This window comes from Nipponia nippon, unplaced genomic scaffold, assembly GCF_047370975.1.
Source record: "Nipponia nippon isolate SJK-2023a ecotype South Korea unplaced genomic scaffold, ASM4737097v1 scaffold_22, whole genome shotgun sequence".
Taxonomy (NCBI): Eukaryota; Metazoa; Chordata; class Aves; order Pelecaniformes; family Threskiornithidae; genus Nipponia; species Nipponia nippon.
This window is the reverse complement of record NW_028262339.1, coordinates 5,746,947-5,767,748: the sequence shown is the minus strand read 5'-3', so window position 1 is coordinate 5,767,748 and position 20,802 is coordinate 5,746,947. Positions and strand designations below refer to the sequence as shown.

The window sequence follows — 20,802 nt, the reverse complement described above, 5'->3', positions numbered from 1 at the left end:
TTATACAGTGGGGCCTCCTCAGCATGCTTCACCTCATCCTCTGGCGATACTCCGAAATCTTTGCCTTCTGGGCAGTCCATGATCACTTCCAAGATTCCTGGGCAACTGGGGTTTCCTATTCGAGCCCGTTGTATGATTAGTCTGACCCACTTACTCCATGTAGCATCAGTTGCATGATGTGTACAGGGGATCCTCCCTTTGAACATCCAGCCCAGCACCAGCAGTCGGGGTGCCAAGAGGTGCTGTGCTTCAGTACCAACCACTTCCGAAGCAGCTCGAACCCCTTCATATGCTGCCAATATCTCTTGTTCAGTTGGAGTATAGCCAGCCTCGGATCCTCTGTATCCCTGACTCCAGAACCCTAGGGGTCGACCTCGAATCTCCCCTGGTGCTTTCTGCCAGAGGCTCCAGGTACGGCTGTTCTCCCCAGCTGCAGTGTAAAGCACATTTTTTACATCTTGGCCTGCCCGGACTGGCCCAAGGGCTACTGCATGAACTATCTCCCGTTTAATTTGTTCTAAGACTTGTTGTTGCTCAGGGCCCCATTTGAAGTCATTCTTATGGTTCACTTGATAGACAGGGCTTACTGTAATTTGGAATATGCATTCTCCAAAAACCCATAATGCCCAAGAAAGCTTGTGTTTCTTTTTGCTGGTTGGTGGAGACATGGCTGTTATTTTATTGATCACATACATTGGGATCTGATGACGTACATCTTGCCGTTTTATTCCTAAAATTTGGATCTCCTGTGCAGATCCTTTGACCTTTGTTTTATGGCAAAGCCAGCTTTCAGGAGGGTTTGGACTATTTCCTTCCCTTTCTCAAAAACTTCTGCTGCTGTATTGCCCTGCACAATGATGTCATCAATGTATTGCAGGTGTTCCGGAGCCCCACCCTGTTCCAGTGCAGTCTGGATCAGTCCATAGCAAATGGTGGGGCTGTGTTTCCACCCCTGGGGCAGTCGATTCCAGGTGTACTGGACGCTCCTCCAAGTGAAAGCAAACTGTGGCCTGCACTCTGCTGCCAAAGGGATAGAGAAAAATGCATTAGTGATATCAGTTGTGGCATACCACTTGGCTGCCTTTGACTCCAATTCATATTGAAGTTCTAGCATGTCCAGCATGGCAGCGCTCAGCGGCAGCGTGACTTCGTTCAGGCCCTGATAGTCTACTGTTAGTCTCCACTCTCCATTAGACTTTTGCACTGGCCATATGGGACTGTTAAAAGGTGAGCGAGTCTCGCTGATCACTCCTTGGCTCTCCAGTCGACGAATCAGCTTATGGATGGGAATCAGGGAGTCTCTCTTGGTGCGATAGTGCACCGTTATGGTAGCAATTGGTACCTGTTCTTCGACCCTCAGCAGCCCCACAATAGAAGGGTCCTTTGAGAGACCAGGCAGGGTAGACAGCTGTTTAACTTCCTCCATCTCCAAGGCAGCTATACCAAAAGCCCACCGGTACCCTTTTGGGTCCTTGAAATACCCTCCCCTGAGGCAGTCTATGCCAAGGATGCACGGAGCCTCTGGGCCAGTCACAATGGGATGCTTATGCCACTCCTTCCCAGTTAAGCTCACTTCAGCCTCCAATACAGTCAGCTGTTGGGATCCCCCTGTCACTCCAGAAATACAGATGGGTTCTGCCCCTTCATAGCTTCATGGCATTAGGGTACACTGTGCACCAGTGTCTACTAAAGCCTTGTACTCCTGTGGGTCTGATGTGCCAGGCCATCGAATCCACACAGTCCAGTAAACCTGGTTGTCCCTTTCCTCCACCTGGCTGGAGGCAGGGCCCCTCTAGTCCTGGTCATACCATTCGTTACTCACTTCTTGTAAATGCGAATCAAAAGTACCTTTATTGAGATCGGAAGCAAAATCAGCCCTTCTACTCTGTCTGGGGAACTGCTCACTGGAAACTGGTGCAGCAATTTTCCTGGAAGAACCCCCTTTTGTAGTTGTTTTTCCTTGCAACTCACGTACCCGTGCCTCTAGGGTCGAGGTAGATTTTCCATCCCACTTCCTCATGTCCTCTCCATGGTCACGCAGATAAGACCAAAGGGTGGCCCATGGTGTGTATTCACTAAATCTTCTCTCTTGAGCAGAAGAATGCTGACTCTTAATAGCTGAGATACTGGTCCATACAGGTGAGGAGTAGGACATGTCATCTTTGAATCGCTGGAACTCCCAGTGTAATTTCTCAGCTAGCATGTCAGGCAGTTTCTCCACAGCTGAGATGGAGGCCCGTAGGAAGGAAGAGAGACTTTCTTCGTATTGTCGGAGTTAGCCAGCCATTTCATCCACCATTGGTCCGTCTTCATCTTTCCAGGTCATTATTGCCAAAGAGTTTGCATACGATGATGGTGCGCTCTGTACAAACTTCCGCCTCATGGGTCATGTGCACTGGACTTCATCTGGATCTTTAGATAACTCCTTGTTGTCCAGGTCATCATAAATCACCTCCAGCACAGCTAATTCCCTCAGGTACTGGAGACCTCTCTCCATGGTGGTCCACTTGCCTGGGTGACATAGAACATCTTCCTTGAAGGGACACCTTTCCTTCATGCCTGACAGGAGTCGCTTCCAGAGGCTGAGGGCTTTTGCCCCTTTTCCAATCGCTTTCTCAGTGCCCCCTTCCCTGGAAAGGGATCCCAGCTGCTTGGCTTCCCTACCCTCTAATTGCAGGCTACTGGACCCATTATCCCTGCACTGGAGCAGCCAGGTGACAATGTGCTCGCCTGGACGACGGCTGAAATCTTTTCGCATATCTCGCAGCTCACTCAGGGACAGAGATCGGGTTGTTACCATCTCATTTATGAGTTCTGCCTCTTCCTCTTCCTGTTCTCGTGATGGCCCTGGCTCGTCATCAGCCCTTACTAAATGAGCTGATTTTCTTGTGTATTTTTTCTTGTGTATAGGGGCGACTGATACTGGCACCAGCTGGTTCTCTGGTTCAGCCGCAGTGCCTGTTGCGGGGGCTGGCGCAGCCGCGGGGGCTGTCATTTTGTTGTCAGATCCAGAGACCTTCTCTTCCCCTTGAGGGTTCTGAATAGTGTTGAACAGGGCTCGGTAGGCATGGGCCAGGCCCCAGCATGTTGCAGTGATTTGTGTCTCTCTGGAGTTGCCAGGGTGACAACATACTTTTTCCAAACACTTTACAAGTTTTTCAGGATTCTGCACTTGTTCAGGGGTGAAGTTCGAAAACACTGGAGAGGCCCACTGTCATAGGCATTTGCCCATACTGTCCCACACACCCTGCCACTCATAACTATCCAGCCTTGGAGCAGATCTCTGGATGATATTCTTAAAATGCTTATTAACCTTAGACAAAACCGAAACAATATTCCCAAGATCTACCAATAGATATATCTTAACTACCCAAGGATGTTCAAGATACAAAAAAGTTGTTGTAATGAAGGAGGAAACATCATGGAAGAAGGCAGCGAAGGTGCCATTCTGTATTTCCTCCATAAAAAACCTCTCAGAGGAAGAGGCATAATTGCTAATTGTCTCCATGAGGTGGTACCCGAAGTACAGTAATGGCTTCAGTACAGAACCCAAATACCAGATAGCGCTCAAGGGCAGTGTTTTAATAACAAATCTCCCAGGCAAAACATCACTAATCACTGCAGAGCACAGCAAACTGCAAAACCCAACACCAATCTTTAACACGTACTGCAAAAACAAGAGCATGGTGCAGATCAGGTAGACTAATACCAAGAACAGATGAATCAATATTATGACCGGCAACTGTTAACAGATACAAATTCCTTAATACACTCTGGTTAATCTGTTATTATCTCAAACCCTTCGTGCCCCGCGTTGGGCACCAAAAAGGACTGTCGTGGTTTAACCCGAGCCAGCAACTAACCACCACACAGCCGCTCGCTCACTCCCCCCAACCCCGGTGGGATAGGGGAAAGAACTGGAAAGGTAAAAGTGAGAAAACTCATGGGTTGAGATAATAACAGTTTAATAATTGAAGTAAAATGAAATAGAATAGTAGTAGTAGTAATAGTAGTAGTAGTAGTAGTAGTAATAATAATATTAATGCAATAATAATATATAAAGTAAGTGATACACTATACAATTACTCACCACCTGCCGACCAATGCCTAGCTCATCCCCGAGCAGCAATCGCTGCTCCCCAGCCAACTCCCCCAGCTTATATACTGGTAGTATACTGTATATACAGTATACTGGTATACTGTACTGTTATACAACAACTAAAACGTCAGTGTGTTATCAACATTATTCTCATCCTTAATCCAAAACACAGCACTATGCCAGCTACTAGGAAGAAAATTAACTCTATCCCAGCTGAAACCAGGACATACAACCACCTCCATGAGGAAGAAAAGATGGGTTATACTTGTAGGTGACTCCCTTCTGAGGGAAACAGAAGGTCCAATATGCCGGACAGACCCTTCTCTTAGGGAAGTCTGCTGCCTCCCTGGGGCCTGGGTTAAGGAAGACACTAGGAAACTTCCTAGCCTGGTATGGCTCTCAGACTATTACCCGTTACTGCTCTTCCATGTGGGTGGCGATGAAGCCGCCAGGCGTAGTCCAAGGGCAATCAGAAGAGACTTCAGGGCCTTGGGACAGTTGGTAAGGGAATCTGGAGCACAGGTTATTTCTTCCTCTGTCCTTCCAGTTGTGGGCAGCAATATTGGAAGAAACAGACAGACCCAGTCTATTAACACATGGCTCTTTGGCTGGTGTCACTGACAGAATTTTGGGTTTTTCGATAATGGGATGGGCTACACAGCACCAGGCCTGCTGGCATCAGATGGGATTCACCTTTCTCAAAGGGGGAAGAGGGTCTTTGCTCACAAGCTAGCAGGGCTCATTGACAGAGCTTTAAACTAGACTTGAAGGAGGAGGGGAATTATATGAGGCTTGACCGTGACAAGCTGTGGGATGGCATGACAAGGTTTGAGGGAAGGGGTGCTAGCGAGGGCCCTCAGCCTGTTGCTCTGCGATGTGTTGGGTACACTGGAGCACACTTGAAGTCTTACGGAGATGAGCCAGGGGCCCCTGAGGTAATAGTAGCCAACAGGGGAACACCGGTGAACTACCTCAAAGGAATTAAGGTGTGTTCCTCCAAAAAGGTGACATGGCCGACAGCCCAGCTGAAGTGCCTCTACACCAATGCACGCAGCACGGGTAACAAACAGGAGGAGTTGGAAGCCACCGTGCTGCTAGAAAGCTACAACCTAGTTGCCATTACTGAAACTTGGTGTGAAGAATCCCATGACTGGAGCACTGCTGTCGATGGCTACACCTGTTCAGAAGGGACAGGCGAGGAAGGAGGGGCGGAGGGGTTGCCCTCTACACCAAGAAATGGATAGATTGTGAAGAGCTGTCTCTGAAGAACAGCCATGAGCAGGTTGAAAGCTTATGGGTAAGGATTAGAGACCGAGCCAACAAAGGGAACCTTGTGGTTGGTTTCTACTACGGGCCGTCCGATCAGTGGGGAGCCTATTGATGAAGCCTTCTTACTTCAGCTACAGGAGGCATCGTGCTCGCAAGCTCTCATCCTGCTGGGGGACTTCAACCACCCTGACATCTGCTGGAAAAGTAGCACAGTGAGCTGTAGGCAATCCAGGAGACTCCTGGAGTGCACGGAGGATAACTTCTTAGGCCAGGTAATAGACAGCCCTACCAGAGGGGATGCAATACTGCACCCGTTGGTCACCAATGCAAGTGAGCTAATCGGTGACGTCAAGATTGGAGGCAGCCTGGGCTGCAGTGATCATGCACTGGTGGAGTTCGCAGTCCTAAGGAATTATGGGACAGGCGAAAAGTAAAGTCAGGACCCTGAATTTTAGGAAAAGTCAATAGGACCCCCTGGGAAACTGCCCTCAGGGACAAGGGAGCAGAACAGAGCTGGCAGATCTTTAGGGGCGCTTTCCACAGAGCGCAAGAGCTCTCGATCCCCATGTGTAAGAAATCAGGAAAGGAAGGCAAGAGACCTGCATGGCTGAGTCAAGACCTGCTGGTCAAACTAAAGGGCAAGAAGGAAATGCACAGGCAGCGGAAACAGGGACAGGTATCCTGGGAAGAGTATAGGGACGTTGCCTGGTTATGTAGGGATGGGGTCAGGAAGGCCAAGGCCCAGCTGGAGCTGAACTTGGCAAGGGACGCAAAGAATAATAAGGGCGGCTTCTACAGGTATGTCAGCCAGAAAAGGAAGGTCGAAGAAAGTGTACCCCCCTCCCAATGAACAAGACTAGCAAACTGGTAACAACAGACGAGGAGGAGGCTGAGGTACTCAACAACTTCTTGGCCTCAGTCTTCACTGGCAATCTCTCTTCCCACACCTCTCAAGTGGATAGACTGCAAGATGGGGACTGGGGGAGCAAAGTCCCTCCCACTGTAAGAGAAGATCAGGTTTGAGACCACCTAAGGAACCTGAAAATGCATAAGTCTATGGGTCCCGATGAGATGCATCCCAGAGTCCTGAGGGAATTGGCTGATGTAGTTGCCAAGCCACTCTCCATGATATCTGAAAAGTCACGGCAGTCGGGTGAAGTCCCTGGGGACTGAAAAAAGGGAAATATTGCAACCATTTTTAAAAAGGGTAAAAAGGAGGAACCTGGGAACTATTGACCTGTCAGCCTCACCTCTGTACCTGGGAAGACCATGGAGCATATGCTCCTAGAAGCTATGCTAAGGCACATGGAGGACAGGGAGGTGATTTGAGAAAGCCAGCATGGCTTCACCAAGGGCAAGTCCTGCCTGACCAACCTAGTGGCCTTCTATGATGGAGTGACTACATCAGTGGACAAGGGAAGAGCTATGGATGTCGTCTATTGTGCGAGCAGGTGGAGGATCTGCTCAGCCTGGTGGCAGAGGTGAAAGAAGAAGTAGCAAGACTGAGGAGTATCAGGGAGTGCAAGAGGGAGATAGACTGGTGGAGCCACTCCCTACCATCCCTGAGACGAGCACAGCAGATGGAAGCATCAAGAGAAGGAGAGGCTCCCTCACCCTCTTGCCAGCAGGCAGAAGGAGGGGACCTAAGAGGTGGAGGGGGATGGAAACAGATCCCTGCTCGGCGCAGCAGGCAAATCCTCTCCCGGCCTACCTCACCCTCCCAGGTGCCCTTACACAATAGGTATGAGGCTCTGGAACTTGAGGGCCAGGAGGATGAAGATACGGACAGTGATCCATCCAAGGGGTTGACTAGGGGGAACCAGTCAGCCCCACGCATTACAACGGCCACTGGTAAGAAAAAAAGAAGGGTAATTGTCATAGGCGACTCTCTTCTGAGGGCAACAGAGGGCCCGATATGCCGACCGGACCCATCCCATAGGGAAGTCTGCTGCCTCCCTGGGGCCTGGGTCAGAGACATTACTAGGAAGCTCCCTAGGCTGGTACAATCGTCCGAATATTATCCACTATTGGTTGTTCAGGTTGGCAGTGATGAGGTAGCTGATAGAGGCACAAAGACAATCAAAAGGGACTTTAGAGAACTGGAGCTATTGCTTGAAGGATCAGGAGTGCAGGTGGTGTTTTCCTCCATCCCTTCAGTAGCCGGGAGGAATACGGAAAGGAACAGGAAGACCCATCTCATTAACACGTGGCTCAAAGGCTGGTGCCAGCGGTGGAATTTTGGGCTTTTCAATCATGGGGCAGTTTACATGGCACCAGGCCTGCTGGAGACAGATGGGGTTCACCTGTCTCAAAGGGGGAAAAGGATTCTGGCTCAGGAGTTAGCAGGCCTCATTGAGAGAGCTTTAAACTAGATGCGAAGGGGGAAGGGGATAAAACCAGGCTTCCTAGGGATAAGCCTAGGGGTGGCATGCCCGTGTTGGAGAAGAGATCAATAGCCCAAATCAAGTGCATTTACACCAATGCACGCAGCATGGGCAACAAACAGGAGGAGCTAGAAGCCATTGCGTGGCAGGAAAACTATGATGTGGTCGCCATCACGGAAACATGGTGGGATGACTCACACAACTGGAGTGCTGCAATGGATGGCTACAAGGTCTTCAGAAGGGACAGGCAAGGAAGGAGAGGTGGTGGGGTAGCCTTGTACGTCAGGGAGTGTTTTGACTGTCTAGAACTCATTGACGGAAATGATAAGGTTGAGTGCTTATGGGTAAAGATCAGGGGGAAGGCTAATGAGGCAGATATCCTGGTGGGAGTCTGTTACAGACCACCCAACCAGGATGAGGAAACAGATGAAGTATTCTACAAGCGGTTGGCTGAAGTCTCACAATCTCTAGCTCTTGTTCTCGTGGGGGACTTCAACTTACCAGATATCTGCTGGAAATACAACACAGCAGAGAGAAAGCAGTCTAGGAGGTTTCTGGAGTGTGTGGAAGATAACTTCCTGATACAGCTGGTAAGCAAACCAACCAGGGGAGGAGCCCCGCTGGACCTGCTCTTTACGAAGAGAGAAGGCCTGGTGGGCGGCGTGGTGGTCAGAGGCTGTCTTGGGCTCAGCGACCATGATATGATAGAGTTTTCGATTCTCGTAGAAGTAAGGCGGGGGGTTAGCAGAACTGCCACCTTGGACTTCCGGAGGGCAGACTTTGGTTTATTTAGGAGCCTGGTTGACAGAATCCCTTCAGAGGCAGTCCTGAAGGGCAAAGGAGTCCAGGAAGGCTGGATGTTTTTCAAGAAGGAAGTCTTAAAGGCGCAGGAGCAGGCTGTCCCCATGTGCCATAAGATGAGCAGGTGGGGGAAAAGACCGGCCTGGCTGAACAGAGAGCTTTGGCTGGAACTCCAGAAAAAAAGGAGAGCCTACCACCTTTGGAAGAAGGGGCAGGCAACTCAGGAGGACTACAAGGATATTGTTAGGTTATGCAGGGAGAAAATTAGAAGATCAAAGGCCCAGCTAGAACTTAAACTGGCCACTGCAGTTAAAGATAACAAAAAATGTTTTTACAAATATATCAGCGACAAAAGGAGGGCCAGGGAGAATCTCCCTCCTTTGTTGGATGCAGAGGGAAACATTGCCATGAAGGATGAGGAGAAGGCTGAGGTACTTAATGCCTTCTTTGCCTCAGTCTTTAATAGTCAGACTGGTCATCCTCGGGGTTTTCAGCCCCTGAGCTGGGATATGGAGACAGGAAGCAGAATGAAGCCCCAGTTGTCGAAGAGGTGGCAGTCACTGACCTGCTCCTCCACCTGAATGCTCACAAGTCCATGGGGCCAGACGGGATCCACCCGAGGATACTGAGGGAGCTGGCAGAGGAGCTTGCCAAGCCACTTTCCATCATTTCTCAGCAGTCCTGGTCAACCAGGGAGGTCCCAGATGACTGGAAGTTAGCAAATGTGATGCCCCTCTACAAGAAGGGTCGGAAGGAGGATCCGGGGTACTACAGGCCTGTCAGCCTGACCTCGGTGCCGGGGAGGGCCATGGAGCAGATCATCTTGAGTGCCGTTACACAGCATGTGCGGGACAGCCAAGGGATCAGGCCCAGCCAGCATGGATTCATGAAAGGCAGGTCCTGCTTGACTAACCTGGTCTCCTTCTATGACAAGGTGACCCACTTAGTGGATGAGGGGAAGGCTGTGGATATTGTCTACCTGGACTTTAGTAAGGCCTTTGACACTGTCTCCCACAGCATTCTCCTGGAGAAGCTGGCTGCTCACGGCTTGGATGGGTGCACTCTGCGCTGGGTTAAAAACTGGCTGGACAGCCGAGCCCAGAGAGTGGTGGTGAATGGAGTCAAATCCAGTTGGCGGCCGGTCACGAGTGGTGTTCCCCAGGGCTCAGTGTTGGGGCTGGTCCTGTTCAATATCTTCATTGATGATCTGGATGAGGGGATTGAGTGCACCCTCAGGAAGTTTGCAGATGACACCAATTTGGGTGGGAGTGTCGATCTGCTGGAGGGTAGGAAGGCCCTACAGAGGGGCCTGGACAGGCTGGATCGTTGGGCCGGGGTCAACTGCATGAGATTCAACAAGGCTAAGTGCCGGGTCCTGCACTTGGGTCACAACAACCCCATGCATCGCTACAGGCTAGGGGAAGAGTAGCTGGAGAGCTGCCTGGTGGAAAAGGACCTGGGGGTGTTGGTTGACAGCTGCCTGAACATGGGCCAGCAGTGTGCTCAGGTGGCCAAGAGGGCCAATGGCATCCTGGCTTGTATCAGGAATAGTGTGGCGAGCAGGACCAGGGAGGTGATAGTGCCCCTGTACTTGGCACTGGTGAGGCTGCACCTCGAGTACTGTGTTCAGTTTTGGGCCCCTCACTACAAGAAGGACATCGAGGTGCTGGAGTGTGTCCAAAGAAGGGCAAAGAAGTTGGTGAAGGGTCTAGAGAACAAGTCTTATGAGGAGCTTTTCATCATATTTTTCTCCCCCTGTCCTGTTGAGAAGGGGGAGTGATAAAGTGGCTTGGTGGGCAACTGGCAACCAGCCAAGGTCAACCCACCAGAACTTTCCAAGATAAATTGACCTGAGATGACTCAAATGGCAGGTCAGCTGTTAGTCTAGTAGAGCCCAATAGCTATCTGAACATCTGTACAGTGATAGCACAGATGTACCTCAGATACATTTTGGCTTATATATATATTTTTTTTAATCTAGATTAAAGGTAGTACCGAGTTAGCCTTTTTATAGCATTCAAAACTAGACAGCATGTACTGTGTTACAGCCTGTGTGGACTTCATTATTATTTCTTTCCCTCTTTCTCTCTCAGTTCCTTGCCACCAATCTTCATATCATCTTTTATCTACCTAAATGTGCAGACAGGCACTTTTGCATAATACCATTGTCTTCATCTGCTGTTCAGGTATATCCTTAGAAAGAATATAGGCTTTTCTTCCTTTGCAGAACCTTCTGTGTGTATAAACACAGTATTTTCATCCTATTCGAACACAATTTAACCTTTTAAATATGTCTGAACACACCATAAGAGAACCAGTATTTATCTTCAGGGTTATGACACCCCAGGTTGTACCAGTTCAGATTTTCAATTTAATCTTCAGTGGGGCAGGAAAAAGCTTTAAGAACAAGAAGTCTAAAGATTCTTAGTTAGAAAATGCAGAAATTGAAGTCTGATCCATCAGAGACATGGAAGTGTCCACTTAATTTTCCTAAGTATAAAGTTAGGTACGAATCTCAACCTCTGAAAAATCCTATTTATTAACTCACTGATCTCTCTTCTTTTAAATATAAAAAAAAAAAAAAAAATGAACCTTATAAAAAATTACATTTAAGAAAAACCAGTCCCCAGAAATATAAAATTCAACCTCTTTGCATACAAACATTGCTTGATAAATAATAAAAGAAAAACAACGAAACAAAAAAACCCCTACCATCCACACCTTCTAAATTCATTACAAATACTTATTTTTTATTCAAGAGTTTTATTCTACAGAAGCTTCCAAGAAATTTTTCTGTTGCTCTAAAACATGTAGCTAAATCATTACAAAATTTTTCTTCCAATAGGATCCCTGGTGCTTTTCATGCACAATACATTACTATTTAATAAGAGTTAAACAAATATTAAAGGCAGTCTTGCACACGTTACATTTATTTCACTCTAGTCACATACTGCTTTGAACTAATTATCTCCAAGTTCTTTAGAGCTCTGCTCTTCTGAAAGTCCACGACATTTAAAATATTTGGATTTTAACTGTTTTAGAGGTGAGATAAGCCTTAATGAGTGCACAAAAGTGTCCATTAATACTGCATACATAGGTTACATTCTACATCTGTAAGGGTACTTAGCCTTCTGCAAGTGTTCATCCCACAATACATCCAAGCACTTCCATTCAGGGTATCAGGTTAAGAAGTCCTTGCCACTGACAGTATCTTGTTTGCCTGGCTCTGCACACATCTATTACACATCAGTTTTCCTTTCAGACTGGCTAGGTCTCTTGACCTGCCAAAACCATTTGTCTTTAAACCATGGTTGTTAAAGCTACCTGCCACTCCAGAATACTGAGTTCAAACAAAACAAGAAGTCTTTTGCTTCTTCCTAAACTTGTTTTAAAGACCTTACTTTCCAAGCATTGCCTTACACAAATGTTCTTTCTGTATTATCCTTCCCCGTAGCTTCAGCTTCCATCCAAGTCATTTTACCATCACTTTACAGAAAAATTCTTTCAGTCATCTGACAACAAGCAGTCCAATCACTTGCCTAACTTTTCTGCATGTCAGTTGCTCATAACAATACTCTCTCTCAGGATCACTGCAGCATTTCTTCCTTTGCACAGCTAGCTGCAATACATGGCCTCTCCATGGTTTCTGGTTTCTCACTGAGGGCTGATTGTCACAAAGAACTTGTAGCTTTCACCTCGGAAAAACTCTGCATTTCAGTCAATACCCAAACCACATAAAGAGTGTAAAGCAGAGCACAAGACAAACGCAAAAAGCCTCTCTGGTCTTCAGCAGCACAACAAATGCCACACTCCCCAATTATGGTTGCAATTCTACCCACCCCACATAATGCTGGATAGAAAGAAAACATACGTGTGGGCTTCAGAGAGCTCTGTTGCCAAACCCCAGTGAGTCTTTGCTAAGCATGCATGAACAGCAATTGCTGAGTGCTTATTTGTCCAGATTTGAATTTTTTAATTAGTAGTTCACTAGTTTTTCCATTAGGACAAGCTATGTCCTTATCAAAGATATATGTGCTCTAAAATTTCATCTCTCTGCTTTAAAAGTTAAGATATTAGATCCAGAAAGGCTACAGTTTCTTTCTTTGGCTGAAGTTTTCTTAGAAGTTCATTCCAAGTAGCTTAAAGCATACATCTATAATGAGAAATACAAGTCTTAATGGCTGATCTTGAGCATTCAAAAGCAATTGCAAACAAGGACTTCCAAATTTAAATATGAAGTAGCTTCCAGCATAAACAGAGCCATGGACAGACTCACAGCACTATTTTTATTTTCTCTCAGTACCAAAGGATTCATCTATGCCTTCTTTAGAAGCATTTCCCACCTGCTATGTCATCTACCCTAGCACGCTGTATTAACTCCGAAATAAGAGGACACCGTTTTTAATCCTTAGCCTTGGAGCAATCCAAATTTTGACCAACTCCTAGACACTGGTGTTTTCATTCTGTTAGAGGAAGCATATTGCTTCAAAGTTTTAGAATCAGTGGTCCCTTCCCTCCTTCCACCTGGTGATCTCTCATTTACAATTAAATTTCTGAACTATTGCCAAACTATTTCCTTTGTACTTTAAACCAGAGCAATTTTTTTTCATTACGGTACATAAAACCCAACAGCTCATAGTTGTTTTGTTTTTCATATAATATCCTTCTTTCAGACCTGCTTACCACTCATTGCTTTGTTGAAACAGTATACATGTAAGCATGACTACTAACTACACATTAGTTTCTTCCCTGTTCTCTGCAGCTGAAGTTTTCAGAGGAGAAATGGTTCCTTTAGTGTTTTCTCATTTCCAACAGTATCTTTCTTCAAGTTTGAGACATGACTTTTTTCCTCTACATAGCGGGCAACCTGCAACAAGAAGAGCTACTGGTATTAAAAATGCTTCAGACATTGTCAATATCCTTTTAGAGGCAGAATGTTCCAGTTGCGAACAATACACAGAACATCTGGCCAGATTTTCCAGAAACTCAACATCTGCCTCTCATGCTGTTTTTTATAGGATCTAAGCATTTCAAAATTCATCTCCAGTTTCTCTACAAGCATAGCTATTTCTAGAAGAACTTCAGAAGCAGCACAATTAGCTAGCTCCACTAACAATGCATTGTTTTTTTCTTTTTGAAAAAATGAAAAATTATTGTAATTCAGCCTTGGACATGTGAGTTGCACCTCCTTGTAAAATAGTCAGACATAAGGTTGAATCTTGCCTGTCCTCTAAAACAGAAGTTAACTTTTCCACCTATTAATGTCAAAGCTGAAGAGTCCTCTGGATCATCTGTTTTAACACCTTGTGCAATCATATCTTTGAAGAACTAAAACTCCTAGTTTCTATCACATGTAAGATCTGTCCACCTGAAGAGCTTGAATCAAGTTCCATAACCAATGCAAATACTGTCTGAGTTTTCCTACTAATCCAGTATAATTGTTAAGCAGAAAAAGTTAACACTGGGATTTAATGTAATCTTGTTTCTGTGAGAAGTGTTAAAGGGATGGGTTTTTTCTGTATTTGTAAAGTTATGGATGAACTCAGCAAATGTCTCTCCTGTAGTGACATAAAAAAATATGAACAACATTTGGTAGAAAAGAAACCTCTCCTTTCTATTCCCTTAATTTCCCAGGACATTGGCAATTAAGTTATGACTTCACTGACATGTTGGTGAATTTTATTTCTTCCATTGAGAGCCTTAACACTTAATTCTGCTACTATGTAGATAGTTCAATCCCCTAATGAAGTATGCTAATCCTGGCTCTCAGAAGCAAGAAGAATTTATCACGCCGTTCGATTCTCTTCATACAGCTTAAGAAAAATGTTATTCTAGCTTTTTTTGGAGAATAGTGGAAGACGACTTTCCTCAGCAGTAAACAACATGATCCATACAACCCCAAATAATTTTTTAAAAACAGTTATGCAAAACAATATGCTTTAACTAAACTCTCAAGTATATTTGAGTTTTATCAGCATTTTCTTTTACTAACATTTCTGGAAAAAAAGGTTACTAACTCATACAAAAAAGAAAGCAACAGTTTTCATAAAAATGTCTATATTACCAGTCTACAGCTTTTCCAATTATTCCTGAACTATTCTGTATGCTGAAGGCTTCAGAGACAGATGTTAAGTGCATTCTCCCTCTCTGTAATATGTATAATGAAATAGCATCATAGATAAGTAGACCTGGAAGAGTCCTCAAAACTATCATCTAATTTAAATGGTTTTCTTGACAGAAGGTTAAGTTGATTATAGCTAAGCCACATTTTCCAAGTCTTGTGTTTGCTGTTTACTGTTCTTCTGTACTTTCCAATTATTTTTTGAAGAAGTATGCAGCCCAAAATGCTTCTTTGAAATTTTGAAAGCATACCTATATTTTCTCTTTCAAATCACTAATGGAATTTGAATGAAAACTAATCCAATGACATGCCAAGTATGGTTTATCAGAACTCCCTAGGAGACCATGCAAGAAATTCAGCTGTAGATTATTCTTGTAGGCAGAAGAAACTAACCTTCCTAATGAAAACTACCTCTCAGTGTGCACCTATAATTTGCTTGTTTCTTATACTACAGCTTCCATAAATAAGTTAAAGTAAGCAATGTTTCTGATTTGAAGAAGGGTAGCTAACCAAAGAAACAAAGGAACTTTATTCCTTTTTAGATCAACCCAAGAGATGCATTGCTATTTAATTCATATATGGGACAAGATAAACAAAAAATAAGTTTTCCTTCATGCTCATAATGTGAGAACTTGACTCACAGCATCTTCCTATTTATTAAGCACCTATCATCTACCACAGTCAATACTGGTAGTTTCACTGGCATTTCCCAAACGTACTAATTACTTAAAAGTAAAAGTTTTACTGTTGTAATCATAGAATAACTGAGGTTGGAAAAGACCTTTAAGATCATCAAGTCCAACTGTTAACCTAGCACTGCCAAGTCCACCACTAAGCCATGTCCCTAAGCACCACATCTACCCGTCTTTTAAATACCTCCAGGGATGGGGACTCAACCACTTCCCTGGGCAGCCTGTTCCAGTACTTGATAACCCTTTCAGTGAAGAAATTTTTCCTAATAACCAACCTAAACTTCCCCTGGCACAACTTGACCACATTTCCTCTCGTCCTATCGCTTGTTACTAGGGAGAAGAGACCGACCCCCACCTCCCTACAACCTCCTTTCAGGTAGTTGTAGAGAGCGATAAGGTCTCCCCTCAGCCTCCTCTTCTCCAGACTAAACAACCCCAGCTCCCACAGCCGCTCCTCATAAGACTTGCTCTCTAGACCCTTCTCCAGCTTCGTTGCCCTTCTTTGGACACACTCCAGCACCTCGATGTCCTTCTTGCAGTGAGGGGCCCAAAACTGAACACAGTACTCGAGGTGCGGCCTCACCAGTGCTGAGTACAGGGGCACTATCACCTCCCTGGTCCTGCTGGCCACACTATTCCTGATACAAGCCAGGATGCCTTTGGCCCTCTTGGCCACCTGAGCACACTGCTGGCCCATGTTCAGCCAGCTGTCAACCAAGATCCCCAGGTCCTTTTCCGCCAGGCAGCTCTCCAGCCACTCTTCCCCTAGCCTGTAGCGTTGTATGGGGTTGTTGTGACCCAAGTGAAGGACCCAGCACTTAGCCTTGTTGAATCTCATACAGTTGGCCCCGGCCCATCAATCCAGCCTGTCCAGATCCCTCTGTAGAACCTTCCTACCCTCCAGCAGATCAACACTTCCACCCAACTTGGTGTTATCTGCAAACTTCCTGAGGGTGCACTCGATCCCCTCGTCCAGATCATTGATAAAGATATTGAACAGAACTGGCCCCAGTACTGAGCCCTAGGGAACACCACTTGTGACTGGCCACCAACGGGATTTAACTCCATTCACCACAACTCTTTGGGCCTGGCCATCCAGACAGTTGTTTACCCAGCGAACAGTATACCCATCCAAGCCATGAGCAGCCAGTTTCTCCAGGAGAACGCTGTGGGAGACAGTGTCAAAGGCCTTACTAAAGTCCAGGTAGACAACAGCCACAGCCTTCCCCTCATCCACTAAGCGGGTCACCTTGTCATAGAAGGAGACCAGGTTAGTGAAACAGGATCTCCCTTTCATAAACCCATGCTGACTGGGCCTGATCCCCTGGTTGTCCTGAATGTGCCACGTGATGGCACTCAGGATAATCTGCTCCATGACCTTCCCCGGCACCGAGGTCAGGCTGACAGGCCTGTAGTTCCCCAGATCCTCCTTCCATCCCTTCTTGTAGATGGGCATCACATTTGCTAACCTCCATTCAACTGGGACCTCCCCGGTTAGCCAGGACTGCTGATAGATGATGGAAAGTGGCTTGGTGAGCACTTCCACCAGCTCCCTCAGTACCCTTGGGTGGATCCCATCCAGCCCCATAGACTTGTGTGTGTCTAAGTGGTGTAGCACGTCACTAACCATTTCCCCTTGGATTATGGGGGCTTCATTCAGCTCCCTGTCCCTGTATTCCAGCTCAGAAGGCTGGGTACCCTGAGAACAACTGTTCTGACTATTAAAGACTGAGGCAAAATTCCTTCCCCTCCCCAAACAAATAAGCTAACCAGAGGACAGCTAATTTTTTCATTTGTGGAATTGCAAAAACATATAAGACGAAGGACAGAAAGGGGATGACTAACTTTGCTTTCATCAGAAGAAAGGTGTGCTTTTATAATGTTTTATCTATTTTTCGTCCTTTGCTTTTCATACAAAATGTAGGAAGAATTTATTAGGAATGTAACCATCTATGGATATAACATACAGACCAGTATTGTTGTGTAGGAATTAGATCGTCTCTGTCCAGAGCTTTTCAATGTTCTTGATCTTCCCTTGATGAATAGATAGAGGTACCTGCAAAAAGGATGATCATCTTGGCTGGTCCAGTTCAATAGTTCACAAATTATGGCTTCTCCCATTGTGCTGGGTTTTGAATAAACTGGAAATACTTTTGGAACATATGATCAGTCTTCATCATTCTATTTAACTGTATGCTGCTCTGTATGTCCCTGCAATTCTTTAGAGAAAGAAAAAAAGACCAAGAAAGTCCTATAACCCACTACTGAAGGAACCATATCAGTTGTTACGGACTTTAAACACTAAACCTGAAGACATGCGGGCTAATTATAAGATAAATGACAGTGATAACACTACATGTTCACTAAACCAGACAAGCTATCAATATGTCAACTGATGGTTACAATTAGCTATAGGCATAGGATTCTGCCGAAAGGAAAAAAAGCTGGATATCAACACACAGAGGCAAAAATTAAAAGCACTGACACAAAACTGAAGTGATGAAAACAGTACAGAAAAATGAAAATTTTGAGGTAATAGGGATGGGAGTGGGAAATTACACATGCATACCATATTCAGAAAGTGATGAGGGGGAGAAAAAAAAAAAGCTCATTTTAATTATAGGTTTCAAATTTAGTCTCATGCTAAATAAAATTAGATATATGCACAGAGCATTTTTAAAGCATTCCTTCAGAGCTCTACTCCCTCATGCAGCATGGATGCATATTTATTCTGAAAGGACTTGTCTATGCCAACAGAACAATGATTAGGAAGGCAGGAATTCAACAGTTCAGTTTCAGTATTCTACCCTCTATGGAACCACTGTAAACAGCAATAGCAGTTTAGCCAACTAGCTTTAAAAAAAGTGGCAAAGTTTATCACTTATTTGGAAATATTACGATGTGACTTCATTTCTATTCATCCCATTGCTACAATTCCTCCTGACACAATATGACAGGACTCTATAAAGCACAAAGAGTTTTTAAAGCATCCACATACTTACAGGTAATACAAATCTGTTTGCTGAGTAAACCTTGTATATGTTACAACTTACTGACTGTTCATTTAATAAATGCACAGTCCTCTATATTTAAAAAAATCTTACAAAATAATGCTTTTATCGACAACTTAAAGAAGAGATCTACTATTTATTCAAACCCAATAAATCTTTACCCATATGCCTTCACCCAAATATAAATCTTAAGTCTAAAATAGAAAGGTACTCTTAACTCACCCCTAATTGTTCACTCTACTTCAACTCACCTTGCATTTAACAGCAGGGAAAGAACATGCACAGACACCAGGGTAACAAGCTGTCACAGGTTAGTGTAATTGCCTTAATTTGAACATTTTTGCATCATGGCAAATATGAAGTAGCTTAGCTTCTCATTAATAACAGCTAACCTTCCTCCTCTTCCCTTAAACCCAAAAACATGTGCACAAAGATAACCACTACCCAGGATATGATAGCAGAAGCTTATTACTATACAACCTATGTGTTTGCTACCATTCTGTGGTAATGTATTAGGTCTGGCTGGGATGGAGTTAACTTTCCCCATAGCAGCCCTCATAGTGCTGTGCTTTGCATTTGTAGCTAGAAAGGTGTTGATAACACACCAGTGTTTTGGCTACTGCTGAGCAGTGCCCCATCAAGGCTGTCTCTCCAAGCTCCTACCCCCCCAAAGGCCAGTAGGCTGGGGGTGGGCAAGAGGTTAGGAGGGGACATAGCCAGAAGAGCTGACCCAAACTTATGGTGATTCCATACCATATGACATCATGTACAGCAATAAAAGCTAAGAGAAAGGAGGACGAGAAGGAGGCATTCCTTATTAAGGCATTTGTCTTCCAAAGAAACCACTACATGTACTGAGGCTCTACTTTCCAGGAAGTGGCTGGACATTGCCTGCTGATGGGAAGTAGAGAATAAATCTTTTTTGCTTGCTTCCATACACAACCGTTGCTTTTCTTCATTAAACTGCCTTTATCTTGACCAATGAGCTTTTCCACTGTATTTTCTCCTCCCCTGTCCTGCTGAGGAGGGGGAGTGATAGAATAGCTTGGTGGGCACATGGTGGCCAGCCAAGGTCAACCTACCTCAGTACACTGTGGCATCAAAAATGGGGCACAAAGCAACGGCAGTTTTGAATTGAGCACGCTATACTTATAGTCATTATTAAGTAGCAGGATTCTGTGCAGGTCACGGAGCTTGCTGGCTGCACTGCTTATCTCTATTTTGCTGAGCTTGGGAACATGTTAATGGCTATGCGCCTGGCCCTGGCATTGATGCCTTACTGTGCTGAGGGAGCTATCCTGTGGAGAGGATGAGGGAATACACCTCCCTCTTCTCATCCAGGATTGACATGGGTGGCTTTATTATGCAGGCTCCCAAGGTCCTTGTTCACCCTTATGATGTGAGCTGTTTAATACTACCAGTTAACACTGTCGGCTTATTGTCGGGTTTCTGGAATCTGGTGTCATCCTGGTGTAAGAGAAGACAACTTTTGGGTGAGAAGACACTGACACATGCCCTGAGGCGGCTGGTACCTGGGTGGCAGGGTGTGTGGAAGGATTTGGGCAGGTGCCTAGGGTGGTTATCACCTCCCATAGTCTGGGACTTTACACCTGAACAGGCAAGCAATCCTGGTAAACTGACACGCCACCTGATAGAAGGGTGCCTTGCCTACCCCAATGAAAACCAGAAGCTTCTAGCACTGTACTGGGGCTTGGCCTGTGCCTATCAAGCCACAAATCAGTACTATCAGGGGACTGCGGTTAAGACAGGGACCCAAACCACCTCTGAGAATGCCATGACTGAGACTGAGATCCAAACTACATCCAAGAACATGATAGTTGAGACAGGGACCCAAACCGCATCTGAGGACACCATGGTTGAGATAGGGACCCAAACAACAACTACAGTAATTGCCCCAGTAGTGAAACAGTGGACAAGGAGGTCAATGGGTCCATATCATCAATTAGTAAGGGAGGAGGAAGGGTTTGATCAGGAAGCCAGTCCTTCAGCAAAGAAACAGGAGGAAGAAGTGAGAGAAATCACACAAGAGGGGGAAACTACCCAGTCCCTGACCTTGAAAAAACTTCAAGACATGCAGAAAGATTACAGCCACCATCCAGGTGAACGTATTGCTGCCTGGCTGCTCCAATGCTGGGATAGTGGGGCCAACAGTCAGCAATTAAAAGGTAAGGAAGCCCAAAAGCTGGGATCCCTTGCTAGGGACTGGGGAATTGGCAGAGGAATTGGAAAAGAGGCAGCAATTTGCAGTCTCAGGAGGCGGCTTCTCTCCAGTGTGAGGGCAAGATATTCATTCAAGGAAGATCTTGTGAACTCCCCAGGAAAGTGGACTACCGGAGATGAAGGCATCCGGTACCTGAGAGAATTAGCATTGCTGGGTGTCATCTACAGTGATCTAGACAATGAT

General features: G+C 45.5%; 1 protein-coding gene and 1 pseudogene across 4 annotated transcripts in view; both read right to left on the bottom strand.

The window, feature by feature from the left end:
- LOC104010302 (spindlin-Z) overlaps positions 1-20,802 on the bottom strand; it is a 97,945-nt gene that overhangs the window by 52,832 nt on the left and 24,311 nt on the right. The window contains exons 2-3 of one of the 4 annotated variants that reach the window (XM_087760376.1): positions 17,423-17,585; positions 13,237-13,420 (exon numbers count right to left, since the gene is read on the bottom strand). The exons of the other annotated variants lie outside the window; for them this stretch is intronic. The gene's annotated coding sequence lies outside the window, so the exon portion shown is untranslated. The remainder of the gene's footprint in view (positions 1-13,236; positions 13,421-17,422; positions 17,586-20,802) is intronic. 4 annotated transcript variants of the gene reach the window in all.
- On the bottom strand, positions 1,919-3,685 carry LOC148055448 (uncharacterized; annotated as a pseudogene).